Genomic DNA, 17,296 nt, shown 5'->3' on the forward strand with positions numbered 1-17,296 from the left:
TTTTTCTTGATGAGTCTGGCTAATGGTTTACCAGTTTTGTTTATCTTCTCAAAGAATCAGCTTTTAGTTTTATTGATCTTTGCTATTGTTTTCTTTGTTTCTATTTCATTTATTTCTGCTCTGATCTTGATGATTTCTTTCCTTCTGCTAACTTTGGGTTTTGTTTGTTCTTCTTTCTCTAGTTCCTTTAGGTGTAAGGTTAGATTGTTTATTTGAGATTTTTCTTGTTTCTTGAGGTAGGCTTTATAGCTATAAACTTCCCTCTTAGAACTGCTTTTGCTGCATCCCATAGGTTTTGGATCATCATGTTTTCATTGTCATTTGTCTCTAGGTATTTTTTGATTTCCTCTTTGATTTCTTCAGTGATCTCTTGGTTATTTAGTCACGTACTGTTTAGCCTCCATGTGTTTGTGGTTTTTACGTGTTTTTCCCTGCAATTCATTTCTAATCTCATAGCGTTGTGGTCAGAAAAGATGCTTGATATGATTTCAATTTTCTTAAATTTACTGAGGCTTGATTTGTGACCAAGATGTGATCTACCCTGGAGAATGTTCCGTGCGCACTTGAGAAGAAAGTGTAATCTGCTGTTTTGGAATGGAATGTCCTATAAATATCAAATAAATCTATCTGGTCTATTGTGTCATTTAAAGCTTGTGTTTTCTTATTAACTTACTGTTTGGATGATCTGTCCATTGATGTAAGTGAGGTGTTAAAGTCCCCCACTATTATTGTGTTACCGTCGATTTCCCCTTTTAGAGCTGTTAGCAGTTGCCTTATGTATTGAGGTGCTCCTATGTTGGGTGCGTATAAATTTATAATTGTTATATCTTCTTCTTGGATTGACCCTTGATCATTACGTAGTGTCCTTCCTTGTCTCTTGTAACATTCTTTATTTTAAAGTCTATTTTATCTGATATGAGTATTGCTACTCCAGCTTTCTTTTGATTTCCATTTGCATGGAATATCTTTTTCCATCCCCTCACTTTCAGTCTTTATGTGTCCCTAGGCCTGAAGTGGGTCTCTTGTAGACAGCATATATATGGGTCTTGTTTTTGTATCCATTCAGTAAGCCTGTGCCTTTTGGTTGGAGCATTTAATCCATTCATGTTTAAGGTAATTACCGATATGTATATTCCTATAACCATTTTCTTAATTGTTTTGAGTTTGTTTTTGTAGGTTCTTTTCTTCTCTTGTGTTTCCTACTTAGAGAAGTTCCTTTAGCATTTGTTGTAGAGCTGGTTTGGTGGTGCTGAATTCTCTTAGCTTTTGCTTGTCTGTAAAGCTTTTGATTTCTCCATCGAATCTGAATGAGATCCTTGCCAGGTAGAGTAATCTTAGTTGTAGGTTCTTCCCTTTCATCACTTTAAGTATGTCACGCCACTCCCTTCTGGCTTGTAGAGTTTCTGCTGAGAAAACAGCTGTTAACCTTATGGGAGTTCCCTTGTATGTTATTTGTCATTTTTCCCTTGCTGCTTTCAATAAGTTTTCTTTGTCTTTAATTTTTGCCCATTTGATTATTATGTGCCTCGGCATGTTTCTTCTTGGGTTTATCCTGTATGGGACTCTCTGCACTTCCTGGACTTGGGTGGCTATTTCCTTTCCCACGTTAGGGAAGTTTTTGACTATAATCTCTTCAAATATTGTCTCTGGTCCTTTCTCTCTCTCTTCTCCTTCTGGGACCCCTATAATGCAAATGTTGGTGTGTTTAATGTTGTCCCAGAGGTCTCTTAGGCTGCCTTCATTTCTTTTCATTCTTTTTTCTTTATTCTGTTCAGCAGCAGTGAATTCCACCACTCTGTCTTCCAAGTCACTTATCCGTTCTTCTGCCTCAGTTATTCTGCTATTGATTCCTTCTAGTGTAGTTTTCATTTCAGTTATTGTATTGTTCATCTCTGTTTGTTTGTTCTTTAATTCTTCTAGGTCTTTGTTAAACATTTCTTGCATCTTGTCGATCTTTGCCTCCATTCTTTTTCCGAGGTCCTGGATCATCTTCACTATCATTATTCTGAATTCTTTTTTCTGGAAGGTTGCCTATCTCCACTTCATTTCGTTGTTTTTCTGGGGTTTTATCTTGTTCCTTCATCTGGTACATAGCCCTCTGCCTTTTCATCTTGTCTATCTTTCTGTGAATGTGGTCTTTGTTCCACAGGCTGCAGGATTGTAGTTCTTCTTGCTTCTGCTGTCTGCCCTCTGGTGGATGAGGCTATCTAAGAGGCTTTTGCAAGTTTCCTGATGGGAGGGACTGGTGGTGGGTAGAGCTGGCTGTTGCTCTGGTGGGCAGAACTCAGTATAACTTTAATCCGCTTGACTGCTGATGGGTGGGGCTGGGTTCCCTCCCTGTTGGTTGTTTGGCCTGAGGCGACCCAGCACTGGAGCCTTCCCCGGGCTCTTTGGTGGGGCCAATGGCAGACTCTGGGAGGGCTCACGCCAAGGAATACCTCCCAGAACTTCTGCCGCCATTGTCCCTGTCCCCACAGCGAGCCACAGCCACCCACCTCCTCTGCAGGAGGCCCTCCAACACCAGCAGGTAGGTAGGTCTGGTTCAGTCTCCCATGGGGTCACTGCTTCTTCCCCTGGGTCCCGATGCACACACTGCTTTGTGTGTGCCCTCCGAGAGTGGAGTCTCTGTTTCCCCCAGTCCTATCAGAGTCCTGTAATCAAATCCCGCTAGCCTTCAAAGTCTGATTCTCTAGGAATTCCTCCTCCCATTGCCGGACCCCCAGGTTCAGAAGCCTGACGTGGGGCTCAGAACCTTCACTCCAGTGGGTGGACTTTTGTGGTATAAGTGTTCTCCAGTTTGTGAGTCACCCACCCAGCAGTTACGGGATTTGATTTTATTGTGATTGCGCCCCTCCTACCGTCTCATTGTGGCTTCTACTTTGTCTTTGGAATGTGGGGTATCTTTTCTGGTGAGTTCCAGTGTCTTCCTGTCAATGACTGTTCAGCAGTTAGTTGTGATTCTGGTGTTCTTACAAGAGGGAATGAGAGCATGTCCTTCTACTCCGCCATCTCGGTTTAGGCTCGAATATTTGTCAATTTAAATAGTGCGTAACATTTTAGCATTTAACTTAACATTTTTAGTGATTCCGGTTTAAGAAATTTATCAGGAATGTGACCAAAGATCCTTCACTAAAATATTCATTACATGTAGGCTGAAGAGTAAACAATAAATTATAGTAGATCCATACAGTATACTAAAACGCCATCAATAAAAATCTCAGTGTTATTAAATCATCAGAAAATGTCAAAATAGGTTAAAAAGATCAAGTTATAAAATATTTCTCTTTCCTAAAGAGACATGAAAAAATAAAGAAAAATTAGAAAGAAATAAACTGAAATTTTAGCTGGGGTTATTTCTGGGTAATGAGATTATGGATAGTTTTTATTTTGTGTAATGGGGAGATATTCTTATAATTAGAAAAAATAAATGCAAGAGTTAAAAATCTGTTACACCTGATATAAACTAGATTGCTTTTACATGTACATAATTTAAACAAAACATTTATTTAGTCAAGCAATTCATTAGCTGGTTAAAGCATTTGGTATTCTTAATGCAATCTTTTAGTTATAGGTTAACTCATTTTCTCCATTACATTTCAGTAGTTTCAGGACTCTATGAGTGCTAAGTACCTACTGTGTACTGATTATTGGATCAGGAGGCTGAGATGTGCAAAAACAGAGATGAAGGAAAAAAGGAAGAAAGAAAGAAAAAAAGAGTAGCTTCATTTGAAACGATAAAAAAAGAAGCCTACAGTCCAGAAAGTGAGTCAGTTCTGGCCCAAACCCTTCCAGCATGTGCAGGTCAAGCACTGCAAAACAAAGGCCTATTGTTTATCAGTGAATTGTTAGCAATCTCATGACCTTGAGGATTGCACAGAGATGCTTGACTTACCAAAAAAAAAAAAAAAAAATTTCCATTAAAATTAGTTCAAAGAGAAGGACACAAAGGTGATGTGAGAGGGTCATTTTTCAGTGCTGTGTGTGGAGGAGAGAGATGAGTACAGTAACTCCCATTACAATTAATGAGAGTGGAGCATCTAGACTAATCTAAACCCCCTGAGGATTTAATTTAAAAATCAACCCTGGCAAAGCAACTCTCATCCATGAATGAACCCCACGATTGTTCACTTACCTACTCTTTCCTGGCACTAAAGACAGTAGAAAAGAATAATTTTTTTTTTTTTTAACCACACCTCACAGGAAAAAGAAAAAGCTCATAGAATGTCAAATTCCCATCATTTTGCAGGTTTATTTTAAATCCTGGGTATTATTTTAATGCCATTTTTAATTGAATAGTTTAAAAGTGGGTCTGGGTTATTCCAGTTGCTATGTGATATTCACAAAGAAACGCAGAAATTTCCTTAATTTGATTTAAGCTTCAGTTTTATGAACTTAGGGCCACAATTAATGGCACCCCTTATCCAATACCAAGCCCTTGATCAGCCTCAAAGTATCAGGATAAAGGACAAAGAAAAAAGAATAATTATTATGCCATGCTTCCACAGCCAAATCCATTCATTCTTCTGACTTTCACATCATCTTGATTTAGTCCTCGAAATAGTCTAGGAGGCTAAGGTATCTTTATTTTCAGATGAGGAAACACAACAAAAAAAAGATGAAATCACTTGACTAGAGTCCCCCAAATGGAACTAAAATCCAGTTCTCCAACTCCCTGTCCCAAACTCACTGGTAGTTTCAACAGGTATAAATGGTTCTGCATCAAAGAGGATAAACGAAACACTAGACCCACTAGCAGTCAAAGTCTTTCTCCTCCCGGCAAGTTCAACAATGGTGGTGACAGGTCAGGGACAGAGCCTCACTAATCATCGTTTCCCTGTGGTCTGAGTCCTGTACTGGGTCAGGGAAGGCCTCTGTGAGGAGGTGACGACGCAGGAACTAGAACGGAGAAAATAAGAACTGGGGAGGCATGTGAGGGTCAGAGGGAAGCACATTCACGGTGGAGACAAGCCTGGTGCAAAGGCCCAGTGGGGGGAGTAGCTCTCTGAGGCGGGGGCCAGAAGTCCAGGAGGCCAAAGTGAAGAGTCAAGATTTTATTCTAATTGAAAGCAACCACCACTAACAATTTTTAAAGCAAGGGAATAACGTGGTCTAATGTCTACATTAGGAAGACCATGCCAGCTGCTACATTATGCTAGATTGAAGGGCGGGGGAGGGAAGTGGTTGGGAGGTGGTGTAAACAAGGAAGCAGAGAAATGACTGTGCCTGGTCCAGGCAAGATTTGGCAGGAGTGGTGGAGATGGTGAGCAACAGACTCAGGACATATTTCTGAGGGAGAGCCTCTGTGTGTATTGTAAGGAAGTTTTGAGGATGCTCTCAGTTACAAGTTCTGACATCATCTCCATGAGGAAAGATCCACAGAAACTATAACTGATCCCTGCTGTTGGTCATGTTTCTGCATTTCCTGAACAATCAGCCTATTTTTACCTCAAGGAGAGCATCTCTCTTTCCTTCTTTAGGTTGGTGCTAGAAAGTTCAGGGCCAATTCTGTGACCCATCTCTAACAACTATATGGACATTTGGTATCTATTTCATGCACTACCTTCACTTCAGCTCCATCTTACTTACTTTTGTTTGCCCTTATTTTTAAAGCACTTAATCTTACTATACTTTATTAGTCAACTTAAGTCATTTTCTAAACATTCCAGGAAATAAACGAGTAAACAAACCGCTTTGGTGATGCCTTGGTTATTGTATAAATAACTATAAACCTAAAGAAGGTTTTATCAAAGGAATTCATCAGAAAGAGAGATTTATAGATGAGTATACACGTAAGAGAACCTATATGTGTAAGAAGCCAAGAAGATGGGGCCATAAAAATTGATTGAAGGATCGAAGAAATTGCATACACACTTGCTCTATTCTCCCTGAGGAAGGCAAGATGTTGGCAAATAAAATCTTGGGAAATCAAAGTTCATCAGCTGATGAGATACCAAACCCTGTGTTAATTTCTAACATTTAGGCATATATTAAATATCACCTCAGACAGAGGGCTGAGCCAAGAAAGGCTGATTTCACTGCCCTGGCTGGAATCTACATGGAAATCTACAAAAACTGTGCTGGGGTGGGCAGAGAGAAGGTATATTTTTCATGCTGAAACCATCTGTTAGTTCTCTCTTTCAGAGCCATCCACTTTGGAACAATAAATATTAACTATGCATCCAAGTATGAGTGTGTGCATGTGTGTAAAAATCCAGCCTGACACTCTTAAGAACTGCACTGCATTGCCAGGTGTAACAATTTATTAAATCATTCTGCTTGCTAAGTGAGAACCCTTGTCTTTTTTTTTTTTTAAGTTTTAAAGCTAAAAAGTCCAGATAGTCAACCACAGTTACTCATTGAACAAATATTTACTGATTGCCTGTCATGTGCCAGGCACGTGGGGATGCAGTCGTGAACAAACCAGGCAGCAATTCCTGCCCTCACAGAACTCACATTCCAGTCAGCCTGAGACACAAATAATAAGTTACACACTAAGTGAGACTATTAATGCCACAAAGAAAAAGAAATGGAATGCGGTACTGAAATCTTAAATAAAGGGGAGGACCATCCTGAGATGATGTTTGCATACAATTAGAAGAGAGGTCTGAAGGAGATCAGAAGGCGTGGCATACATGCATCAGGGGACTAGCATTCCAAGGACACGGAAGAGCTGGTTCAAGGGCCATGAGGCAGGAGTGTACTTAGAATGTTCAAAGAACAACAAGGACATGGCTGTGGTAGGCACGGAGGGAGTGTCCTGTGGCTGCCGTAACAAACTACCACAAACTGGGGGCTTAAAACAACAGAAATTGATTCTCTCTGAGTTTCAGAGGTCAGAAGTCTGAAATCTAAGCGTCAGAAGGGCTACACTCCTTTTGGAGGCTCTTGGAGAGAAAGAATCTGGTCTTTGCCTCTTCCAGCTTGTGGTGGCTGTCAGCACCCCTTGACTTGTGGCCGCATCACTCTTGTCTCTGACCCCCTGGTCACATTGCCTCCTCCTCACTCTTATACGGACACTTGCCATGGGATTTAGGGTCCACCCAGCTAATCCTGAGTGAGTGTCTCATCTCAAAATCCTCAACTTAATTACATCTGCAAAGACCCTTCTCCATGTAAGGTAACATTCACAGGTTCCAGGTATTAGGACATGGACATATCTTTTAGGAAATCACCATTCAACCTACTGCAGTGATGACAGTAGATGCAATCAGCAGTGACAACTTGTGGTGGTGGGGCGGGGGCATATGTAGTTCATGTAGGAACCTTATAGATAATTATGATAACTTTGGCTTGAGTTTGAAGAAAATAGGAAGCCATTATAGGATATAAGCAGAGAAGTGACACGGATTCAACATGTTTAATAGGATCGATCATTCTGGCCACTGTACTGCAAAAAAGTCCAACAGCATTCAACCCTTAAATTGGTCCTTCTTCAGCTCAAGACTGTGCCAAATTTAGATTAGAACTGGAAAAGATGAGAAGAACCTGGCATATAATAGGCCTTCAGAAAACATCCATTAAAAAATGAATGTTCCTTTACCTAACCACCCTGTTTTGAAACAAAATTAAATTTATCCCCCAAAAACATATGAACCATCTACTATATTCAAGGTTCCATTGCTAAGAATGAAAGCAATCAACAAATCACATACTGCTATCGAACATGGCATTGAGTGACAAACCACATTTTTCTTGAGGATTTATGTCATCACTTGGCTTGTATAAAGAGTAATTGGAGAAACTCAACTCAGTGGGGGCGAAGACATGCCCCAGTTCTGTTCTTTGCTATCGCTCTTCCAGTCATACTAAGTTGAGTCCCTTCCCAGGCCCTTTAACAACATCTTGGGCAGAATCTATAACTTTGCAAGCCACTTTTCATAATTAAAAGCATCTCTAGTTTAACAATCCAATCTCAGATTAAAATTTCAAGTCCTGTCTAACACAGATTTGAGATGCAACCTCGACCACTTAGAGCTCTCTACCAACTTCTTCCCTCGCTCCTGAGACTGAGCTACTCTGGTATTCGAGGCACCCTTGCCTGTTAGCAGGTGAAAGGCAGTTTTCCCTGGTCCATTTCCAGTTCCATCTGCTGAGAGCTTCTGCAAATATGGTGGTCTCTGCATGGTTCGGAATTGATACAGTTGAAGGTATTCAAGTTTCACCTTCACTCTATCTGCTTCTCCAAACCCACTCACAAAAGGATGGTCATGTCTCCCTTTGTAACTCTGCCAGTGGTTTATGATCCAATCCCCTTTCTGGATAGGCCATGCCTCAGCTGGAACAATATCTACCTGACCAGCCTCGTGGCACCTACCCACAGATATTCACGTTTTTTTGTTTTTTAAACAAGAACCAGGGGAGGTACCTGTGTGTTTCCTCCAAGGGCTGTGGAAAATTGGGATGGGGTAGAAAAGTTGCTCCCATCTTCTTTTCAGGAACATTACTGCTCAGTCTCTTCTTGCCCTGCAAAAAGCCTCTCCCTATCCACCTACCCACTACTCAGAAACAGGCAGATGAGAGGCAAGCACTGCTCTGTATTCCTGTGCAATCTCACACTCCGTAGGGCACATGGGAAGCGCTGCACAGCACCGCCACCTGGGAGCAGGGCCTACACGGCCTGCAGGTTCTGCAGCTCAGCCAACGTCAAGCCAGGGAACAGGATGCCAGCACCCTTTCATGGAATCATCCCGCTCAGGGCTTTGAGCTACCTTCTGCACATGACTTTCAGGGCCAGTAGGGGGTGCCAGAAAGAGGGAAGAGAATACACTCTTGGCATTCCTCTATCTACTCTACTTCCCCGGACCAGTTCTCCCCTTAGAGAGTTTGGGAACATGGGGATGTGATTCAACATGGTGGGTCTGGTTCTGGTGCTGCCACTTAGTAATGGGAGTGTGGCTCTCTCTCACATATGCGTTTCTCACCAGAAAGGATGTCAACCTTTCTGTTTAGGCCCTAGTTGCTCATATTCAAGGGCAATATGAAAAGTCCCACTCAATGTCTCTTCCAGCCCTGAATCTCAATTACATTATTGCAGATATAGCTCCATGATTAAAAAGCTTCTAGGAGTCATTTGGTCCCCAAACAGAATAGAAAATACTAACTAGTACTCTAGATGTCTGCATGAGAAACTAAAGATTTTAATGTAATTTCTGTTGATTTATTTTATCTTGACACATCTTATTTAACAAATTTTAAAGCAATCATCTTTGGTGAATAGAAAGGGATCGTGGTTTACTGTTAAAGCATTAGCACTCAACAGATAATTCTTAGTTCCAACAAATCTTGAACTGGAAATAAATCTTGAAGATGAAAAGATTTCTTGATAACTACAGTCATTTCAAAACCTATTAGGAAAGAGAAAAATTAGAGAGCCAGATGAATTTCGTTCCTCCTGGACTCATTTTACCTGGGAGCAAGTTATTCTGCTCGCCAAGGTAAGTGTCTGGCGCCACACTCACAGCACAGCAGAGTCAGGCTTAAGCCTCATAGATTTTCAGAGGTCATCAAGGTTAGTCTCAGTCCTAACTGAGAATGATGATTACAGCCAAACAACAAAGCCACCAAATTATCAGTGAAAATTATAAATGACAGAGTATAGATTGACAGCAATGTAGCACTGGAAAGTAGGAATAATGGGGACATTTAAGACTCCAGGGAAAATAACTCCTAACCAATGATACAGAAAGGTTTGCTGCACGTGGGACAGTCACCAGAAGCGGCAGAAAGAGCGACAGAATGAGGAGCAAGAGTTCTGGGTGAAGTCTTGACTCCCACGAAGCAGGGCCAGCATTGGCCGGACACTCAGCTTTCCCATTCCAAGTGCTCACAGAGAGGACAGGACAAAATAGTGACCCCAACGATGACTGCCCGTCATAAAATATTTTAATTTACTTAATTTATTTCAATTCATTTATTTCTATGATATTATTTTCAGTAAAAGCTATAAGCAAGTTGAATGTGTATATATACACACACTCTTCACCCCCAATACACTCACACACGGCAAACAGACCGAGAAAACACTGCCTCAGTCTCCTCTTGCTACAGTTAAAGCTTTCCCCTTAACTGGTGTTAGGCAGTTACCATTTCACTGCGAGGAAGCCGGCCGTTTAAAACAAAGAATTTTGCTGTTTTTACTTCTCTGGTGACTCTCCTATTCTGCCAGACTCTATGGTGTGGAAGAACAAATACCAGGCTTGAGCCCTAGGACATAGTGGCAGCTTCCTTCTATCAGTGTCCGTCTCTAAAACCAGGGCTGGCCATTCCTGTTTTTAAAATATTGCAGTAGTTCTGTCCTTACTGCCTCCTGAGTGCCACTCACACCTCTCTGTCTCCTCCCCTGGGTCTCTCCAGATCTCCCCACAATGAAGAAATTAAGAGGATGATTTCTGGCAGAGCAGAGAACTTCCAGGAACTACACTCACCTTGGTCAGCACCACGTGTCATACTAATTGTTGCATATAAAAATAACTCCTCTACCTAAGACATATCCAGCCAATCCTGACTCCCGCCTGTGCGTCCATCTAAGCCAAACCAAGACTCCTGAGGCACATTTAAAGCCTAGAACAGAAATCTCAGGGAAATAATTTAGACTGCAAAACTAGTTCAGATATCTAGTATTGTAGAGAGTTCTTAGGATAAGGCCAATTTGTGCCCAAGAGCTATTTGCAAATTTATAGTTATTTTTTCAGTCAGTTAGTTTGAGAAAGGAAATGGGAGCTAAGTACATAAATTAGATCATTAATTTGCAATAAATATAAATTATGCTAATCCTAAGAATGGAACATAAATTATGTATATATAATATATAAGGAATACACATAAGGCTCTATTAGCAAAAGAAACGCATCTTGACTTATTGTGTTATAGAAAACCCATGTATATTCATTCAATAGATTTTAACAGTTTTGATATGTGCATGAAAATATAGGATAAACATTAACTGCCTACTGATGTTCTAACAAATCTATATTCATTCCAAATGGAAATTAGGATATACTTTGCATTATTTGAGTTAATTACATGACATTTCTTATGAATAATGATGTGTTATTCCATTCATTACTTCTAATTATGTTCCGTTACAAGTGCAAGGCTGGCAACACCACAACCAGCCTTTTCCTATTCCTCACAATCTGATGGCTTGCATGGAAAGCAGGTCAGAAATATGCCCAGAATATAATGAAAAGAGTTCAGATATTGTTAACCATGACAGTTTAAAATTACCTGAGGAAAGTTTCACGTAGAAATAAATAGAAATGGGGAATGGCTTTCCATGTTACAGGATACTCATTTTTGCAATTAATATGAGAACTATTCAAAGTGTTATTTTAATACATATAATTATCATCCTACCATTTGTTAGAGCTGGGGAGAGAGCATCCCAAATGTGGTCCTTCACCCCCTCCCCCACCTAACTCGCACACACACTAGCAGAATTATATTCTGTAAGAGATTGGCAGATGGTAAAAATATCTTTTTTCTGGTTGTAAAAGTGATTCTGTAGGCTTTGTGCAATTCTAAGAGAATAAAGGAAACCTCCTAAAAGCTCTCATTAAAAAGCCAGCTGGACTTTCCTCCTCAAATGCATAACCATGGTCAGGCCAGCTCATCTCACCCCACTCACAACAGGGCCTAAAGCTAGAAGGTAAATCCTATAATGGAGAAGCAGCCAAGGTCAAAGGAAAACAGTCACAACTAAGTAATTAAGCACAGGGGGCCAAGTGAACCACAAGACCACCACTAGCCAGTATTGTCACCAACCAATAGGCTACAAGGAGCCAGGGAGAGATGGTGGACAACAGGAAGGGGCCTGGATGAGGTCTAGAGACCAATATGTACATGCCTCAGGCACACTGTTTCATGGGTGAGTCACCTTTATTTGAAGGGGCCAGGGCAAAATGTAGAAAATCCACACATTTTTCTCCACCCAATTTCAAATGTCCCTTGCACACACACAAAGCATCTATTAATCCCTTCGTGTCAGGTGCCAACAATCCATCAGTCTGTCTATAATAAAAATAAAGATGCCAGTCTCAGCTCCAAGAATGAAAAATAAACTTGGGAGAGGAAGAGCCTTGGCAAGGAGGGCCCCTCTTTCTCCTCTGCTACCCGTGACAGTTACTGCCCACTGACCCTGCATGCAGCCTCAGAATCCTACTCAACACTGTGAGCTCACTACCAACTGAAGAGATGGCATTTGAGATAAAACAGATTTGCTCTCTGTGCAGTAATCCCTCAGATGACAAGTCGAGATAGATGACAGTCCCACAAGGTTTGCCTTGCAATGGGGGTTGGCAGGATCCTCTGTGGCAGGTTCTGGACACTGAAAAAAGATGTCAGTCAATTTAGTGAATGATGAAAGCATCCAAGAGCTTCCTGTGTTCCTCCTGACCAATGCCATCAAAAACTGGTTCTAGCTGGAAGCAATGTACTCTAATAACCCAAAGGTAGGTGCACATTTATATGGAAATCTTTCCCATAGAAACAGCAAAAGAGCACTCCGAACATTCACTGCTACATGCAGATCTTTTGAACACGATAATCTGCCAAATAAAATCAAGAAAAATATGACCACAAGGAAACCAACTTTCCCCATTAGAGCTCAGGACAAAGGACGCACGATCGGCTCTGAATATCTCTCCAAGAGTATTTTAAGCTAGCTAATATACAATAGGCTTACACAGGGTGAAAAGAAAATTTTTAAAAAGGCATATGCTTAAGGAAATTTTAAGAGCAAAAGATCTATCTTTAGTAATAAAGATATTAAAATAGTGCTTGCAGTCACTTTATTTGTACAGGGAGGTTTAAAAAGAAGCTCTTTTGAGAAATGAAAGATCATCAGATCGCTAATAACTGCAGTTTCCTGAACAATTAAAGAAATTCACAAGATTACAACCTACTCAGGAAATGACAAATATTTCTGGTTTTTACGGAAGGACTAAAAGGGCACTTTTATCTATAGCATCTATTCCATAAGAAGCACTGTTATGTAATGAAGCTATTTTTATTATCTGTTCCTTTATTTCAAGAGTATTCAATATGGCAATGGTCTGAAAACAGAGAAAATTTAACACTGCTTGGGAAGGTAAAATATTAAAAGGCATTTGCTAGATTTTTCTTTTTTATCTATTGAAGTTGGACCTTAGAACACAATTTCCCTTGTACCAAACTTTTGTTTCTAATATGTCAGCAGAAATGTCCTTTAAGTTACCTAGTCTAATTCTTCACAAATACACTTTGTAAGGCTGTCCTCAATGCATTATCCTAACGTGGCTTGGCCCTGATAACATTCTGTGTGCGATGCTCCCGCTTGGAAAAATCTGCTCTTTTTAACAACTGATTCAATAAACAGTTGACAAATGATCTGTATAATATAGTATGGCCAGCAAGCAAGGTTTGTCTCTGTCATTACACAACACATTCGACCCATCTGCAAACGTGGCCGTGTTCCCCTTACATTAGAGCTCCGTATGCCATTCTGAATAGCAATCCGAAGATCAATACACTGTCTGCTGAAAACAACAGGACATAACAAATGAATAATTTTATTTACAATAAAAGCTCCAGTCCCCAAGTGGATTCCACTAATGTTCAAATTCATTTTTCATGCTGAACTCAAGATGAGAGGTAGACACAGCCCAATGCAAGGGGAGGGGAGTGAAGTATTAACTATATTGGCTCAAATTTTTTCAAGCCACGAACAATAGCTGGGCTGCACCAAGGTACATGAATAAAACGTTCGCTGCCGAATTCTGAAGATGCAATCTCCAGAATGCTTCTGTTCTCTCATCAAGACTCGCTGAAAAGCATTTTCCAGTAACAAGAAATTAATGGATTAAAGACATTCTGACATATGCTTCCACAGTGTTGCACCACAGAAGCCAAAGCCTATTCAATAGGCTTTAAACACTGTTTGCGATGAGCAAGAACGTTTGCTTTAGGTGGGGACAAGGAGGGACTGTGGCTCTTTTGAGAATGAAGCAAATAGTCTTGCTTCAAAAGCATATCTGCAGTCCCTGATCTGACAGTTTTTTTCCTCCTCAGAAAGGTATAAAAAAGTCAGTGAGCAAAGTCAAAAGAAAAAAAGGGTTGAAGAGGGGGGAGCAAAATGTTAGAGAGAACACAAGTTCAAAGATGACATTTACAAGTCTCTCTTGAATGGCACACTCCCCAAAGGCCACCTGAATACTCTTGTTAAAAAGAGATCATCAAAAATACAAAATAGAATTTTCCGGTTCACATAAGATAGCAATATACTGCCCTTAAAATACAGACTTGTCCATTGGCCAATTAACACGCAAAAAAAGAAAAAAAATGGAAAAGAATGTTTTCCCATCTGCCATCGATTCATTCACTGCATTTAGACTTAACTCAGCACACTCATAACAGAAAAGTAAACAGGACTGTAACTGATAGAGCATGTAGGGAAAGTTGGGAAAATACAGCTTGAATGAGATACTAAAACATCTGGAATAAAATGGTGACAAGACACGGCTTTGTGCATGGGAAGACTGAAAAGGCAGGATTTCAGTCCTAATTGAAACTATCCACATGCTCCTGATGTTTACAGATTCACTTTAAATGCAGTCAACATAATACTCTTGGGTACTAAGAAAACGAGAACATGCAAAGAGTAGGTTTTGCCCCCACCCCTTCTCAGGAACTAATGATTCAGTGCAGAGACAGACAGGAATGAACACAGTTCTGGTCTGATGCAGACTGGGATCAGTGTTTGGCATGATGCCTAGAACAGAGTAGCTCAGTAATAAACTGTTGAATGAATCAACATGACAATAAGGAACCAAGTGTCACACAAAGGATGGAATAGTTTTTTTCCTAAGAGGACAGGACAGGTATCGAGGCACTTTAGCTGAAATGAAAAGGATGGGAAAGATCTCAAGGTGAAGAGAGAGGCAGGGTAAAGGATGGGGAAAATAACAGGTAAAGGGAAATACAACACTTGTTTAAGGAAATAGTTGGAAAGTGGGGAGGTTGAGTCAAGAAAATGAAAATCTTTTAAAAGGATGCTAAGGAATTTGGACTTTATCCTCAAATAAAAGGAGATTCATTATATTCATCAGTGGTTTGTTTGCAAAAGAACAGGAGAGTGGTAGCATCAGAGTTGTGGTTTAGAGTGAGGTGTAGGCTGGGCTGGGGAAGTCCAGGGGTAGAGATGGTACAAGAAGCTAGATGACCTAGAAGACCCACAGCAAGGGGCTTACCTAGGGCAGGTAGGGTAGAGCACTTGGGGATTAAAGCCCACTGCAGCCAGCTCCCCATTTATTTTATGAAACATTAGTGGGCAGAGCCATCCACAGCTTCAATTCCCAAATCTCGGGACAAAAGAATATCGCTTTCTGCAAGCAAATGAGTAACTTATTAAGATTCTTCTCACAGGTGTCACCTAACAGAGTACCAAGGTAAAGTAAAATATAAAGTTTCAGAATCATCATATAAAAAGGATTGCCTGAATCCATTATCCACTGGCCCTGAAACCACTTATTTTTTAAAATTTTATTTTTTATACAGCAGGTTCTTATTGGTTATCTATTTTATACATATTAGTGTATATATGTCAATCCCAATCTCCTAGTTCATCCCACCACCCCTCCCCCTGCCTTCCCCCCTTGGTGTCCATACGTTTGTTCTCTACATCTGTGTCTCTATTTCTGCCTTGTAAACTGGTTCATCTGTACTGTTTTTCTAGATTCCTCATATACGCATTAACGTATGATATTTGTTTTTCTCTTTCTGACTTACTTCACTCTGTAGGACAGTCTCTAGGTCCATCCACGTCTCTACAAATGACCCAGTTTCATTCCTTTTTATGGCTAATATTCCATTGTAAATAGGTACCACATCTTCTTTATCCATTCATCTGTCGATGGGCATTTAGGTTGCTTCCATGACCTGGCTATTGTAAATAGTGCTGCAATGAATATTCGGGTGCATGTGTCTTTTTGAATTATGGTTTTCTCTGGGTATATGCCCAGGAGTGGGATTGCTGGGTCATGCCCTGAAACCACTTTAAACACTGTAGATGTAAAACAGCTTTACAGAGTATACTGATTACAAAAATGTTCCAGTTCTCACTGTTCTCATCCCCAGAAAGGGCAGGGTTCTTCTTGCTACCTTCCAAACACACTGAGGTTTGTTAATTTTAATACAATGTTCCCCTTGTCCTTGGCATTTACTCAAAGAGATGGTGACTGACCAGGACTCATTTCCAAAATGACAATCCCAGTGCCGTCTGAAACAAAACTAGTCATCATTCACTAACTGTTCACTATTCACTATGAACATTTTCCTTGAAGCAGACACCTCAACTTTACTTGAGTTCAAACACATATACGACCCATATCTTATGCATCACACTTTCAGAGTTGGTTAAAAAGACCGTGAAAAATCAAGTTTCTTCTGAGCCTGCGCGTCTGGAGCCTGTGCTCCGCAGCAAGAGAGGCTACGATAGTGAGAGGCTCGCGCACCGCGATGAAGAGTGGCCCCCCCCCGCTTGCCGCAACTAGAGAAAGCCCTTGCACAGAAACGAAGAAGCAACACAGCCAAAAATTAATTAATTTTTTTAAAAAATCAAGTTTCTTACTATCAAGAAACAAGTTAAAAAATCACAAAGCAACGTTCATTCCATTATTAACCATTTTTTTAAAAATGCAACTCTGCAACTTCATATTCTTTCAGTCCAAGGCATTAAGATTTGTTCATCTCAATTCACGTTTTCATCCCAAGTTCCCTCAGTTCTCTGACAAAAGTCAATTAAAAATGGCACCCAACGAGAGATGGCATTTAAACAATATTCTTTTGACACTGCAATTCTCAGACATTTTGCTTAAAAATATATTCCTCAAAGGAAAATGGCAACCACAAACTTGCAACAATAGCAAATGAGAAAAGAAAATTCTTCTGTTATTTCAAGAACTTCAAAGTCTTTTAGAAAAACTCAATATAAAATTGGTATACAACTTAAAAATTGTTTTTTATAGGACCTTTCTAAATCATTCTAGATTTTTTTACTTCAATAAACAGAAGAATGTAATTTTCTAATCTTGTATACTTAAAATTTTAAATATTTTTATAAACTTAAAAGAAGAGTTAAGTATTATCAAGAAAAATATATATATTATTTACTAGTTTATTGCTATCATCATTAGTTTCGTAGATTTACAAAATATAGGTTAAAATTTCCATTCAAGGAATTTGGGAGTCTACCACAGAAATCACAATTATCTTTTGGTGCATGTTTTGTTAGTTGTATTTTTTTCAGTGTACAATAGTTACA

At 40.0% G+C, this 17,296-nt stretch overlaps 1 protein-coding gene across 24 annotated transcripts in view; it reads right to left on the reverse strand.

The window, feature by feature from the left end:
• Positions 1–17,296, reverse strand: part of FHIT (fragile histidine triad diadenosine triphosphatase) — a 1,501,610-nt gene that overhangs the window by 784,036 nt on the left and 700,278 nt on the right. The gene's annotated exons all lie outside the window — the stretch shown is intronic.

This window comes from Balaenoptera ricei, chromosome 11 (genome assembly GCF_028023285.1).
Source record: "Balaenoptera ricei isolate mBalRic1 chromosome 11, mBalRic1.hap2, whole genome shotgun sequence".
Classification (NCBI taxonomy): domain Eukaryota; kingdom Metazoa; phylum Chordata; class Mammalia; order Artiodactyla; family Balaenopteridae; genus Balaenoptera; species Balaenoptera ricei.